The following is a 12,984-nucleotide window of genomic DNA, read 5'->3' on the forward strand; positions in this document are numbered from 1 at the left end:
AAGTTTAATGTGCTGTAGAGCTGATATGCTTCATGAGTGAAGCTGTGCTTTGGTGGTTCTCCTTCTCTTTATCTTGCTCCCTCTCTGCCTTTCACTCTATCTAAAAAAATGCATGTGAATACATACATAAATAATATCGTTCACCAGGTGCAGTGTAATTGGATGGGTATAAAGCCCTGGTGTCAAGGAAAGGAAAAGAAAAGAAAAGAAAAGAAAAGAAAAGAAAAGAAAAGAAAAGAAAAGAAAAGAAAAGAATTAGAAGGCCTAGGGTTGGTGCAGTGACTGTGCTGATGTGCCTGAGGCACTGAATGTCCCCTGGGCTGGGGCTCAGTGCCTGTATAAGGAAGCCACCACTCCCTGAAACATTTTTCTTTACTTTCCTTTTTCTCTCCTTTTAATAAATATTGTTTGTTTTAATGAGAGAGATACAGAGGAAAGATAAAGATGGAGAGACCGGAGTACTGCTTAGCTCTGACTATGGTGGTGCTGGAAATTGAACTTGGATCTCAAAGCCTCAAGCATGAAAGCCTTTTGCAGAACCATTGTGCTGTCTCCCCCGCCTTCTTTCCTTTTCTTCTATAGAGACAGAAAGAAAGACACTTGCAATACTGTTGCAACACTTGTGAAGTTTCCTTCTTGAAAGTGGAGACTGGGGGTTTGAACCTGGGCCCATGCACAAGGTAACATGTGCGCTCTACGAAGCTCATCAACACCATATATATATATATATATATATATAATATTTATTAGATCGAGACAGAGAGACAGAGAAATTGAGAGGGGAGGGAAAGATAGAGACACCTGCAGCCCTGCTTCACCACTTGTGAAGCTTCCCCCTGCAGGTGGGGACCAGGGGTTTTAACCCAGGTTCTTGTGCACTGTAATGTATGTGCTTAACCAGGATGTGTGTGTTTAATCCAGTGCACACTGCCTGGCCCTGTACTTTGTCTTGACAAAGCTTAGTATGGTGTCTGATGGCAAAGGAAAAAATTGAGATGTGGGGAGGAAGGAGAGAAAACAAAGCAACACTCTACACTTCATTATGTTTTATTGGCTTTTGTCTTTCCTTTTTTTTTTTTTTGTTAAGATTTATTTGAGAGAGACACCAGAGTACTGCTCAGCTCTAATATACATATGATAACACCAGGAATAAAACCTGGGATTCTGGGGCCCCAGGCATAAGATGAAGTTAAAACTACATCAAGGGGTCAGGCAGTGGTGCACTGGGTTAAATACACGTTACCATGTGTAAGGATCTGCGGGGGGGGGTGGGGGGGGGGAGCTTCACAAGTAGTGAAGTAGTGCTGCAAGTGTCTCCCTCCCTGTCTCCTCTTCCCCTCTCCATTTCTCTCTGTCTTATTTTGTTTTAAATATTTAAAAACAAAAATTACATTGAGAGAGCATCATTCATTTATCTGTTTGGCCACAATCCAAATATAAGCTGGTCTGATGATGGGACCTCAGGCAGCAGGTGAACTGGACACAGGGAGAAGGCAGATGAGTGCTCAGGATGGGCACCAGGAAGAGGGAGCAGGTTTCTGAATGCCTCTGCCTTTTAACCCTACACCCCACTTCCAGGAACAGGTCCTAAAATTGGTCCTGGCAGTACTGAGACTATCTGTGTAGACAGAGATTCACTGTGGCGTGCTCTTACAATAGGGAACTGAGAGGACAAGCCAAGTGTCTTGCTTCACATAGAGGGTCAAATAAACTACTGTCACTGTCCACAATAGAGGACTAAGCCCCAGACAAAAGGAGGAGGATGCCCTCCTTAGAGGTTTAAAAAATGCCTAAGGGGAGTCGGACGTTAGCACAGCGGGTTAAGCGCACGTGGCACAAAGCTCAAGGACCAGCAGCCTAAGGATCCTGGTTCGAGCCCCCGGCTCCCCACCTGCAGGGGAGTTGTTTCACAGGTGGTGGAGCAGGTCTACAGGTGTCTATCTTTCTCTCCCCCTCTCTGTCTTCCCCTTCTCTCTTCATTTCTCTGTCCTATCTAACAACAATGACATCAACAATAATAACTACAACAACAATAAAAAAGGGCAACAAAAGGGGAAATAAATTTTAAAAAATTAAAAATAAATAAAAATTAAATTAAAATGCCTAAGGAGGCCAGGTGGTGGCGCATTTGGTTGAGCATGCACACAACAGTGTATAACAACCCAGATTCAAGCCCTTAATCCCCATCCACAGGGTGGAAGTTTCACCAGCAGTGATTTAAAAATGGCTAGAACTGGGAAGATAGCATAGTGGTTATGTAGAAAGACCTTCATGCCTGAGGATCTTAGGTCCTAGGTTCAATTCCCCAGCCCTACCATAAACCAGAGCTAAGCAATGCTCTGGTTTAAAAAATATCTAGGGGGAGTCAGGTGGTAGCGCAGTGGGTTAAGCGCACCTGGTGCAAAGCACAAGGACCGGCATAAGGATCCCAGTTCGAGCCCTGGCTCCCCACCTGCAGGGGAGTCGCTTCACAGGCGGTGAAGCAGGTTTGCAGGTGTCTTTCTCTCCCTGTCTCTGTCTTCCCTTCCTCTCTCCATTTCTCTCTGTACTGTCCAACAATGACGACAACAATAATAACCACCACAAAAAAAAAACAAACAAGGGCAACAAAAGGGAATAAATAAATAAAAATATCTAAGGAGGCCAGGTGGTGGCATAATTGGTTGAGCACACACATTACAGTGTGCACCCACCCAGGTTCAAGCCCCAACCCCACCTAAAAGGGAGAAGCTTCACCAGAAGTGAAGCAGTGCTGTAGGTGTCTCTCTTTCTCCTTCTCCATCTTCCACTTCCATCTCAATTTCTGTCTCTCTCTCTTTTTTCTTTTAATGCTTAGGGTATGACACTCAGGAGGTTATTTATTTATTTCCAGAGAACTGTTAAAATCTGGCTTTTAGTGATGATGGGAATTGTATCTAGCACCTTGGAGGCTTTTAGTATGAAAGTTGTTTGGAGAACCATTATGCTGTCTCCCCAGCTCGCTCCCTCTCTCTAGAACACATTTTGTTATGTTATAATCCAACTGAATCAATTTTGGTTTTGTGTTGCCCCAATATTACAAAAATAATATACATTGATCATACAACATGAACAAAGGATAGCTAAGCAAAAAGAAAATAAAAATCACCCTTCCCCACCTGCAGGGGGGTCACTTCACAAGCAGTGAAGCAGGTCTGCAGGTGTCTCTCTTTCTCTCCCCATCTCTGTCTTCCCCTCCTCTCTCCATTTTTCTCTGTCCTATCCAACAATGACATCAATAACAACAACAATAATAACTACAACAACAGTAAAAAAAAAAAAAGTTTAAGAAAAGTTAAAAAAAAAATCACCCAACAGGAGTCAATAGGTGGCTTGCCTGATAGAGCACAGATTTGATCACAGTGAGGAACCTGGGATTTGTCACCATATGGGAGCATAGAGGGGGGCTTAACGAGAATAGGTAGAGTAGTGCTGCAGTGTTTCTCCTTTATGTCTCTCTCTCTCATTCCTTGCTCTCTATCTAGAAGAAGAAAAACAACAACAACAACAACAAATAGGCCACCAGGAGTTGTAGAGTTGTTCAGGCACTGAACCCATTGATAACCCTAATGGCAAATCAAAACAAACAAATGAAAATTGATTCATCAGAGTTGAAAAAAATGGTTAGAGTTATTTCTGTGTTGGTAAAAGATCGAACTAGAGCATCACTTTCTCTGGGGATCAAATTCAGGGCCTCATGCTTGAGAGTCCAACATTTTTCCACTGAGTCACCACCAAGGATCTCGCTCTCTCTCTCTCTCTTTTACTATATTTATTTATTTATTTATTTATTTATTTATTTATTTATTACTGGATAGAGACAGAAAGAAATTGAGAGGGGAGGAGGAGGTAGAAAGGGAGAGAGAGGGAGTCGGGCGGTAGCACAGTGGGTTAAGCACACGTGGCACGAAGCTCAAGGACCAGCGTAAGGATCCCAGTTCGAGCCCCCAGCTCCCTACCTGCAGAGGTGTCGCTTCACAGGCAGTGAAGCAGGTCTGCAGGTGTCTATCTTTCTCTCCCCCTGTCTTCCCCTCCTCTCTCCATTTCTCTCTGTCCTATCTAACGATGACATCAATAACAACAATAATAACTACAGCAACAATAAAAATAAGGGCAACAAAAGGGAAAATAAATAAATAAATATTTTTAAAAAGAAAAAGAGAGAGAGAAGGAGGGACACCTGCAGACCTGCTTCACTACTTGTGAAATGCTGGCACTCACACCAGGTGGCTCCAGCCAGGAGGTAAGCTTACCAAGGCTCTCTCACCAGTTCTAGTTACTGCGTGATAAAGAAAGAGGACCTGGGGAGTATGGCACAAACACTCATTTATTTGAAGATGGGCTTGGGTTTATATAGAAAGTTAAACAAAGAACATTTTTCAAATACATCAGAAATTACAGGTTTCTTAAAGGTCAGCTTTCCCCTATGGTAGGGGGCTGGTATGGCAAGAATTGATGTGATACATAAAGGTCAAGACAAGTGGTCCCAGAGGTGGCACAGTGGTAAAGCTTTGGACTCTCAAGCATGAGGTCCCAAGTTCAATCCCAGGCAGCACATGTGCCAGAGTGATGTCTGGTTCTTTCTCTCTCCTCCTATCTTTCTCATAAGTAAATGAAATCTTTAAAAAATAAAATAAAATAAAATAAAATAAAGGTCAAGACGATTATTTTCCATGATGCGGGCAGGTTAATTATCCAAAGACATTTGAGAGAAGCATAGGGGTTAAACCAGTAAGGTGAGGTAGAGAGAAGATAAACAATACCTGATGTAAGTCATAGATATCAAAGGACATAAGGAAATAACATTTTGAGGCTACTGTCTGGTGTTGGGGAGGTATATGATAGAGTGTGTTCTCCTTTGTGATCAAAAAGGTGGGGTGGATGTGTGAACTTTGAGTAACTATATGAACTTTGAATGAACCTTAAAGCAGGCAGCCATGTGACCTGCTGCTAGCAGGGAGAAACTAAGTGTAAGAGGCCTACAGGATTTCTGTGAGCCTGAGAGACTAACAAGGGAAAGCTGAGTCTGGGAGACTTTTCCCTCTTGGCTCATCTCTATGAGAGAGGCTAACAAGCGGGATGTCTTTCCAGACCTCCATCCGAGGATGGGAGAGCTTCCCTAAGCTCTACCACGCTTTCACACAGTCCCACAGTGAAGGTGGGGACCAGGGGCTTGATCCTGGATCCTTGCACACAGTAATGCGAACAGTTAGGCAGGTGCACCACTGCCTGGCCCCATCTCTGTCTCTGTCTGTCTCTCTCTCTCTCTCTCTCCCTGATCCTCCTCCTTCCTCTGCTTCCCTTCCTCTTCCTCCCCTTCTCTCTCTTTTTTTTTTTAAACAAGAAGTTTATTTAAACAACAAGACGCTTGACTTGAAGGGAAAACTATCTAGGATTCATCTCTTTTAGAGTAATTTATCCCTACTTAAAGACAGATTGCCCTACATGTAACAGCTACATACAAAAAAGTTATAAAATTGTCCTTGGTTTTACAATGATAAATGAAAAACATTAAGATTCTCCAATCAAACAAGGTATGTAAGAATTTTTATGTTGTTCTTTTTGTTAAACATTGAGAGCAAAATAACTTACTGGAATATAAAGATAAAAGCTGAATGAGCATGCCACTAATGGAGAAAGGGGGTATTTTCACAGAACCAATATTTTCCCCATCCCATCTCCATTTGATGTCAAACAGAACATACCATTGGCCATTGAGTTAAAAAAAAAAAAAAAGCAATATGCTTGTGCACATACACCAGTTACTTTATGTACAATAAAGGAATGGGGAAGGGGAAAATGAAAGAATAGAGAAAAACTAGACTGTAGTAGTCAGGATGTGGTGCAACCAAATTGCGGTTTTCTAATTGAGAATGTCTTCTCGGTCTGGAGGAACAGAGCTCTGGAGTAAAGTAGCAGGTTCCCTTTTTAGTAGACACCTCCTGTCTGCTGCTGGAACACATCAATTGTATCTTCATCCTCCATTTCCAACTGTGCAGGTGTATCTGTTTCATTGATTGGCTGCTGGTCAAATCGGAATCTGATCTGCCTCATTGACAATCCCTGTCATTCACAATAGGCTTTCATTAGTTTACTAAGTGGTGTATGCCTCTTAATCTTTTTTTTTTTTATTTAAGAAAGGATTAATTAACAAAACCATAGGGTAGGAGGGGTACAACTCCACACAATTCCCACCACCCAATCTCCATAACCCACCCCCTCCCCTGATAGCTTTCCCATTCTCTATCCCTCTGGGAGCATGGACCCAGGGTCATTGAGGGTTGCAGAAGGTAGAAGGTCTGGCTTCTGTAATTGCTTCCCCGCTGAACATGGGCGTTGACTGGTCGGTCCATACTCCCAGTCTGCCTCTCTCTTTCCCTAATAGGGTGTGTCTCTGGGGAAGCTGAGCTCCAGGACACATTGGTGGGGTCTTCAATCCAGGGGCCTGGCCAGCATCCTGGTGGCATCTGGAACCTGGTGATTGAAAAGAGAGTTAACATACGAGGCCAAACAAATTGTTGAGCAATCATGGGCCCCAAGCTTGGAATAGTGGAGAGGAAGTGTTAGGGAGGTACTCACTGCAAACTCTAGTGTACTTCTGCTTTCAGGTATATATTTTGCATTAGTTTATGGATACGTGTGAACATAAGCTCTCTCTCACAGAAACTGGTGTATATCTAGGTTATGGGACTTTGTTAGAAAGTGAACCACCTGAGATGAAATTAGAGTGTACTATAAAAGGAAAGGTCTCACCCGAGTAATGAAGCTGAAGGGTTGTCATTCCATACGTGAAGTCTCTGGACACAGTCTGAGGTGAAGCATGTTGAGGTGGCAATCATTGCGTTGGTTAGGTTGTGATTGGCAGATGCAATATTATTTGGTATGGGTTGGGAGAGGCATACGGGAAAGTGGGCCCTATCCAAGGGTTCCAGGACTGGGGGAAGTAGGGGTTCTATAGTGGAGATGTGAGGTTCCTGCTGTCTTAGGGTTCAAAAAGACAATGGATAGTTAATGTTATCATCACATTATTTGGTAATTGGGTTAACTTTGAAAAGTCCCTTTGTTATGGTTTGCTGTACAGTACCCAGTATCTTGTATATAGCTGTGCTATTGGATGCTTCTAATCTACTTGGTCTAGGCTTTTGAGAGAGTCCGCATATCAAATACACAGCCTATATATTAAAAAGATTCAGTTTGTGTTTTGAAAAATTTTGAGACATACAATTGATTTTTCCCCCTCTCATATTAATTAACTACTGATTTATATGTCTACATTTTGCTAGGAGTGTATATAAACACCATTCCCACCACCAAAAGACTGTGACCCATCCCTCCCACCCACTCCCACCCCCCCACTGTCCCAGGAAGCTGCATGTCTACCCCTCACCACAGGGTTTTTACTTTGGTGCCCTACTTGCCTCTTAATCTTAAACTGCACCACCGAACCATCCTGACCCGCCACCTTCAGATTAATATGGTCGTTGTTCTCAGTCTTGACTCCTTCCTTGGGCTTTTCGTTGGCCATGGCGAATGCCAGGGTCTCCTCACTTGCCGCTTCACAAAAGAGGTACCAGGTCCACACCAAACCAGCACACAAGCAGCACCAGGAGCGGCAGAAGAAGGAGGTAGCAGCGTGGAGGAGGGAGAGGGCGCACACACGTCATGCTCTCCCTCCCACCCCTTCTCTTTTTAATCTTCATTATCTTTATTTATTCATTGGATAGAAACAGCCAGAAATCGAGAAAGGGGGTGATAGGGCAAGAGACAGAGACACACCTGCAACACTGCTTCACCACTCACAAAGCTTTCCCCTGCAGGTGGGAACTGGGGGCTCGATCCTGGGTCCTTATGAATTGTAATGTGTGTGCTCAACCAGATGTGCCACCACCTGGCCCCATCTCTCTTCCTCTAAGTATATAGACTAAAAGCAGAAGGTGGGGGAGCCACTGGGTAGTGTCATATATGTACAAGGCCCTTAGTTCATTCCTTGGCACTTGACAGGAAACAGACAGACAGACAGACCTAGGAATGATTATGGAAAATTTTTCTTGGAAAAAAAAAAAAAAAAGAAGAAGAAAAGTCAGTTCTTTCCACAATGCTTCAATAAGTGAAATTTCATTCCCTTTGATGGCAGTCTTTTGTTATTGCTGTTGAGACTTTACTGCTGTGGGCCAGCTTTTTCAGTCAGAAAAACAGAGACCAAGAGAAAAGGAGAATGTCAGTATAGTACTGCGGCTCCCTCCCATGCAGTGGGGGTTGGACTTGAACACAGGTCTGGCAAAGCACGTGCACTATCCAGGGGAGCTACTTGGCCAGCCTCTCAGCAGTAGCTTATGAAAGAGGCAGTTAGCATTGCTGTGGATTTTCACTTCCTCCTTTGTTATTTTTTATACATATTTATTTATTTTCCCTTTTGTTGCCCTTGTTTATTTTATTGTTGTTTTAGTTATTATTGTTGTTGTTATGGATGTCGTCATTGTTGGATAGGACAGAGAGAAATGGAGAGAGGAGGGGAAGACAGAGAGGGGGAGAGAAAGATAGATACCTGCAGATCAGCTTCACTGCCTGTGAAGGGACTCCCCTGCAGGTGGGGAGCCGGGGGCTGGAACCAGGATCCTTATGCCAGTCCTTGCACTTTGTACCACCTGTGCTTAACCTGCTGCGCCACCACCGGACTCCCTTTTGTTATTGTTTTAAAAAATTATTTATTAACATATGAGAGAGAACCAGAACATCAGTCTAGCACAAGTGACACTGGGGACTGAACTTTGGACCTCATACTTTATCTACTGTGGCACCTCCCAGGTCACTAATCTGTTTATTTTATATTTTTTATTGAAGGGGTTAATGCTTTACAATCATTGATTGTATATGCATACAATTTCATTATTATGTCCCCAAAGTTTTCTTCCTACCCTTCCTCTCCCACCCTCCCCAGAACCCTTTGCTTTGGTGCAATACATATTTATTTCTTTTTAGATAAATGCAGACAGACAGACAGACAGGCACACACACACACCCACAAAACCAAACCTTCCTTCAATGCCATGGGGGCCTAACCAATTTATTTTATGAAAGAGAGAGAGAGAGAGAGGATCAGAGAGCACTGCTGTGATAATACAGGGTACCGGGGATAGAACCTGGGCCTCACAGGTACAAGTCCTGTACTCTCCCTGCTGAGCCATCTTCCTGGCTGTTCTGATTTCTTGCCAATATAATTATCTTATAACTCTAAAGCTTCTGTCTCTGTCTTGTTCCTGGCGGGGGGTGTCCTCATGCCCCTGCTGATCATGGCAAGCCACCCCTATGTCAGCACGGGACACAAAATGCTGCATCATGACACAGGGACCCAGTGCATATCTTCTGGGTCAAGACCTATGTCAGCTTTGTTTATGCATTAAAGTATTGTCTGTTGTCACCTGGAAAGTGATGTAGTGGATAAACTCTCAGGCATGTGATTCCAAGTACGATCCCCATCATCACATGTGCCAGAGTTCTTCTTCTAGCGTTTGCCCTTCTTCCGTAGCCAGTCAACAGATCAGGTTGAAAGCTGTCAGAGTGATGTTCTGCTTCTCTTTATCTCTCTCATTAATAAATAACTATGTCTTAATATTGTCTCCTTCAAATAGTAGATGCTTAATAAATACTTGTGGACAAAAAGAAAGGGGAAAATAACACTAAGTGATTTTTGTCATCTTTTCTAGATGTTGGCCTTTCCTCTAGGACCATGCTCTTGAACTTTTCCCAGAAGCTCTTTAAGTTCACTCCTGGACACACAACCTTGATTTTCAGGAAAGAGGATGGGCACAAGGGTTTCCCCACTTACCATGCAGACTGCTCGTTTTACTTAATTGAGAGAGAGAGAGAGAGAGAACCAGAGCATCACTCAGGCACAGTGATGCCAGGGCTCGAACTCGGAATCTCACTGCTTAAAAGTCCAGCACTTTACCCACACAGTCATCTCCCAGGCTGCTGGATTATCATTTTTTTTAATTTTTAAAAAATATTTATTCATTTATTTATTTTCCCTTTTGTTGCCCTTGTTGTTTTATTGTTGTAGTTATTATTGATGTTGTTGTTGGATAGGACAGAGAGAAATGGAGAGAGGAGGGGAAGACAGAGGGGGAAAGAAAGATAGATACCGGATGGACCTTGAAAAAATTATGTTGAGTGAAATAAGTCAGAAACAGAAGGATGAATACAGGATGATCTCACTCTCAGGCCAAAGTTGAAAAACAAGATTAGAAAAGAAAACACAAGTCAACCCTGAAATGGAATTGGAGTATTACACCAAAGTAAAAGACTCTGGGGTGGGTGGGTAGGTGGGGAGAATACAGGTCCATGAAAAATGATGAATGAAATAGTGGGGGTTGTATTGTTAAATGGGAATCTGGGGACTGTTATGCATGTTAAAAAAAAAAAAAAAAAAAGAAGTAGAAACGCAAAGCAGAAATTGACTGAGTTTGGAGTATGGCACCAAAGTAAGAAAGCAGAAGTACACTAGAGTTTGCATCACCAGGTTCCAGGTGTCATCAGGATGCCGGCCAGACTTCCCTGGACTGAAGACCCCACCAATATGTCCTGGAGCTCAGCTTCCCCAGAGACCCACCCTACTAGGGAAAGAGAGAGGCAGACTGGGAGTATGGACCGACCAGTCAACGCCCATGTTCAGCGGGGAAGCAATTACAGAAGCCAGACCTTCTACCTTCTGCAACCCTCAATGACCCTGGGTCCATGCTCCCAGAGGGATAGAGAATGGGAAAGCTATCGGGGGAGAGGGTGGGATATGGAGATTGGACGGTGGGAATTGTGTGGAGTTGTACCCCTCCTACCCTATGGTTTTGTTAATTAATCCTTTCTTAAATAAAAAAAAAAAATAAAAAAACTACAAAAAAAAAAAGAAAAAAAATAGAAAAAAAAGAAAAGAAATAAAAATTCAGAAGGCTGTTAATCTGTTCAAAGTTTTAAAAAATGTAAAAAAAAAAAAAAAAAGAAAGATAGATACCTGCAGTCCTGCAGTCCTGCCTGTGAAGCGACCCCCCCTCCGCAGGTGGGGAGCCGGAGGCTCGAACTGGGATCCTCACGCAGGTCTTTGCGCTCTAGCCACATGTGCTTAACCCACTGCGCTACCGCCTAACTCCCTGGATTGTCATTTTTATCCAAAAGCTTGGTGTTTAGAGATGAATCCAATGCCCTTGCTATCTTTCAGACCCTTATAAATGCCCAGCTGTGTTTGCTAAAGTAAGTAACGAAGTCCCTGTTCCAAAAAGGCTACACTGGAGCAGGGAGAAATAGAAATGAGGAAGGAGGGAGTCGGGCAGTAGCGCAGCAGGTTAAGCGCAGGTGGTGCAAAGTGCAAGGACCGGAGTAAGGATCCCGGTTCGAACCCCTGGCTCCCCACCTGCAGGGGAGTCGCTTCGCAGGTGGTGAAGCAGATCTGTAGGTGTCTCTCTTTCTCTCCCCCTCTCTGTCTCCCCCCCCTCCATTTCTCTCTGTCCTATCCAACAATGACATCAGTAACAACAACAGTAATAACTACAGCAATATAACAACAAGGGCAACAAAAGGGAATAAATAAATAAATAAATAAATAAATAAATAAATGAGGAAGGAATGTACCTCTATGTGTACATACACATGCACATGCTGGTACACACGTGTGTGTGTTCTCTCCTGTCTACACTCACATGGATGTTGGTTGAGACAGGTGCATGTTCAGTGCAGGCAGGCAGGTGGAGGAATGTGGCACGCCAGTTATCTGGGGACAGGACTCCAGCCTGAGACTGCAGAGAGGTCAGGGAGTTACAAAATTTATGAGGAGAGAGCTCTGGACAGGCCCTCAAGAAACTCCTGGTTCCAGCCTCAGCACCACACACACTGCAGTGAGCCTCTGGCACATATAAATATAATAAATCTGGAGAAAGAAGAGGAGGAGGTGAGGAAGAAGAAGGAGAAGGATCAGGAGGAGGAGAAAAGGAGGAAGAGACAAAAGAGGGAGAAGATGAGGAAAGGGGGAATAGGGGTAGCAGGAGGAGAAGAAATGAGGAGGAAAAGGAAGAAGAAAAGAAGAGGGACTAAGAGGAGAGGGAGGAAGAAAGAGAGAAGAGAGAAAAAAAAGAAAGAGAGGAGAAGAAAAGAAGAGGAAATCATCATGTGGGTCCTGGGAGATAGCACAGACTAGTGCACTAAGCTTGTGTGACTAAGTTCCAGAGGTCTCAAGTTTGATCCCCAGAACCACCACATGCCAAGGCTGAGCAGTGCTCCTCCTCCCCACCTCTTTGCTTCCCATTAAAATAAAAAACTCTTTTCAAAAACATGTGAGTCTTTGGCTTGTAGACAGTGTTTACATCAGAGCTGTGATGAGGTCTCTGGGGACTCATGGTACTGAAGAGTGGGAGTGGGGGGGTTCTTCACAGCTCCATCCTTGCTCAGCAAATCAGTCCCCCAGGACCCTGCAGTGTGAGGCCCTGGGTTTGATGGCTGCCATAAAATGGCAGAGTTCTCGTTCTCTCTCTCTCTCTCTCTCTCACACACACACACACACACACGTAAAATGAATAACTCAGGGTTGGGAAACAGCACATTCATGTCTTACAAAGCTGTAACCCTGGGTTAGAGCCCCAGCACCACAAGGGAGTATCATGAACAGCACTAGGGAGAGCTTAGTTGGCAAGTGGCAGAGCTGCAGGGTGTCTCACTCCCTTCCCTCTCTCCTTGCAAGTGAACACAACAGACTCCCTCTCGCTCTCACACGTGTATGGCTGGCTACCATGGGGCCCATCACTTAGTGCTCTAGGAGCCAGTGGGGCTGGGCTTTGGACCCCTGGGGACAGATTGCTTCCTGATTCTGTTTCAGGCAAGGAGATAGCACAATGGGTATGCAAGATTCCCAGGCCCAGATTCAAATTCTGGCCCCATAAACCAGGGATGAACAGTGCTCTCATAATTTAAACAAAAAATTATGTC

At 43.9% G+C, this 12,984-nt stretch overlaps 1 pseudogene; it reads right to left on the reverse strand.

The window, feature by feature from the left end:
* Positions 1 to 5,763: 5,763 nt before the first annotated feature.
* Positions 5,764 to 7,646, reverse strand: LOC103115566 (small ubiquitin-related modifier 2-like; annotated as a pseudogene).
* Between the last annotated feature and the right edge of the window lie 5,338 nt (positions 7,647 to 12,984).

The sequence above is a fragment of the Erinaceus europaeus genome, chromosome 11 (genome assembly GCF_950295315.1).
Source record: "Erinaceus europaeus chromosome 11, mEriEur2.1, whole genome shotgun sequence".
In the NCBI taxonomy this organism is placed as follows: Eukaryota; Metazoa; Chordata; class Mammalia; order Eulipotyphla; family Erinaceidae; genus Erinaceus; species Erinaceus europaeus.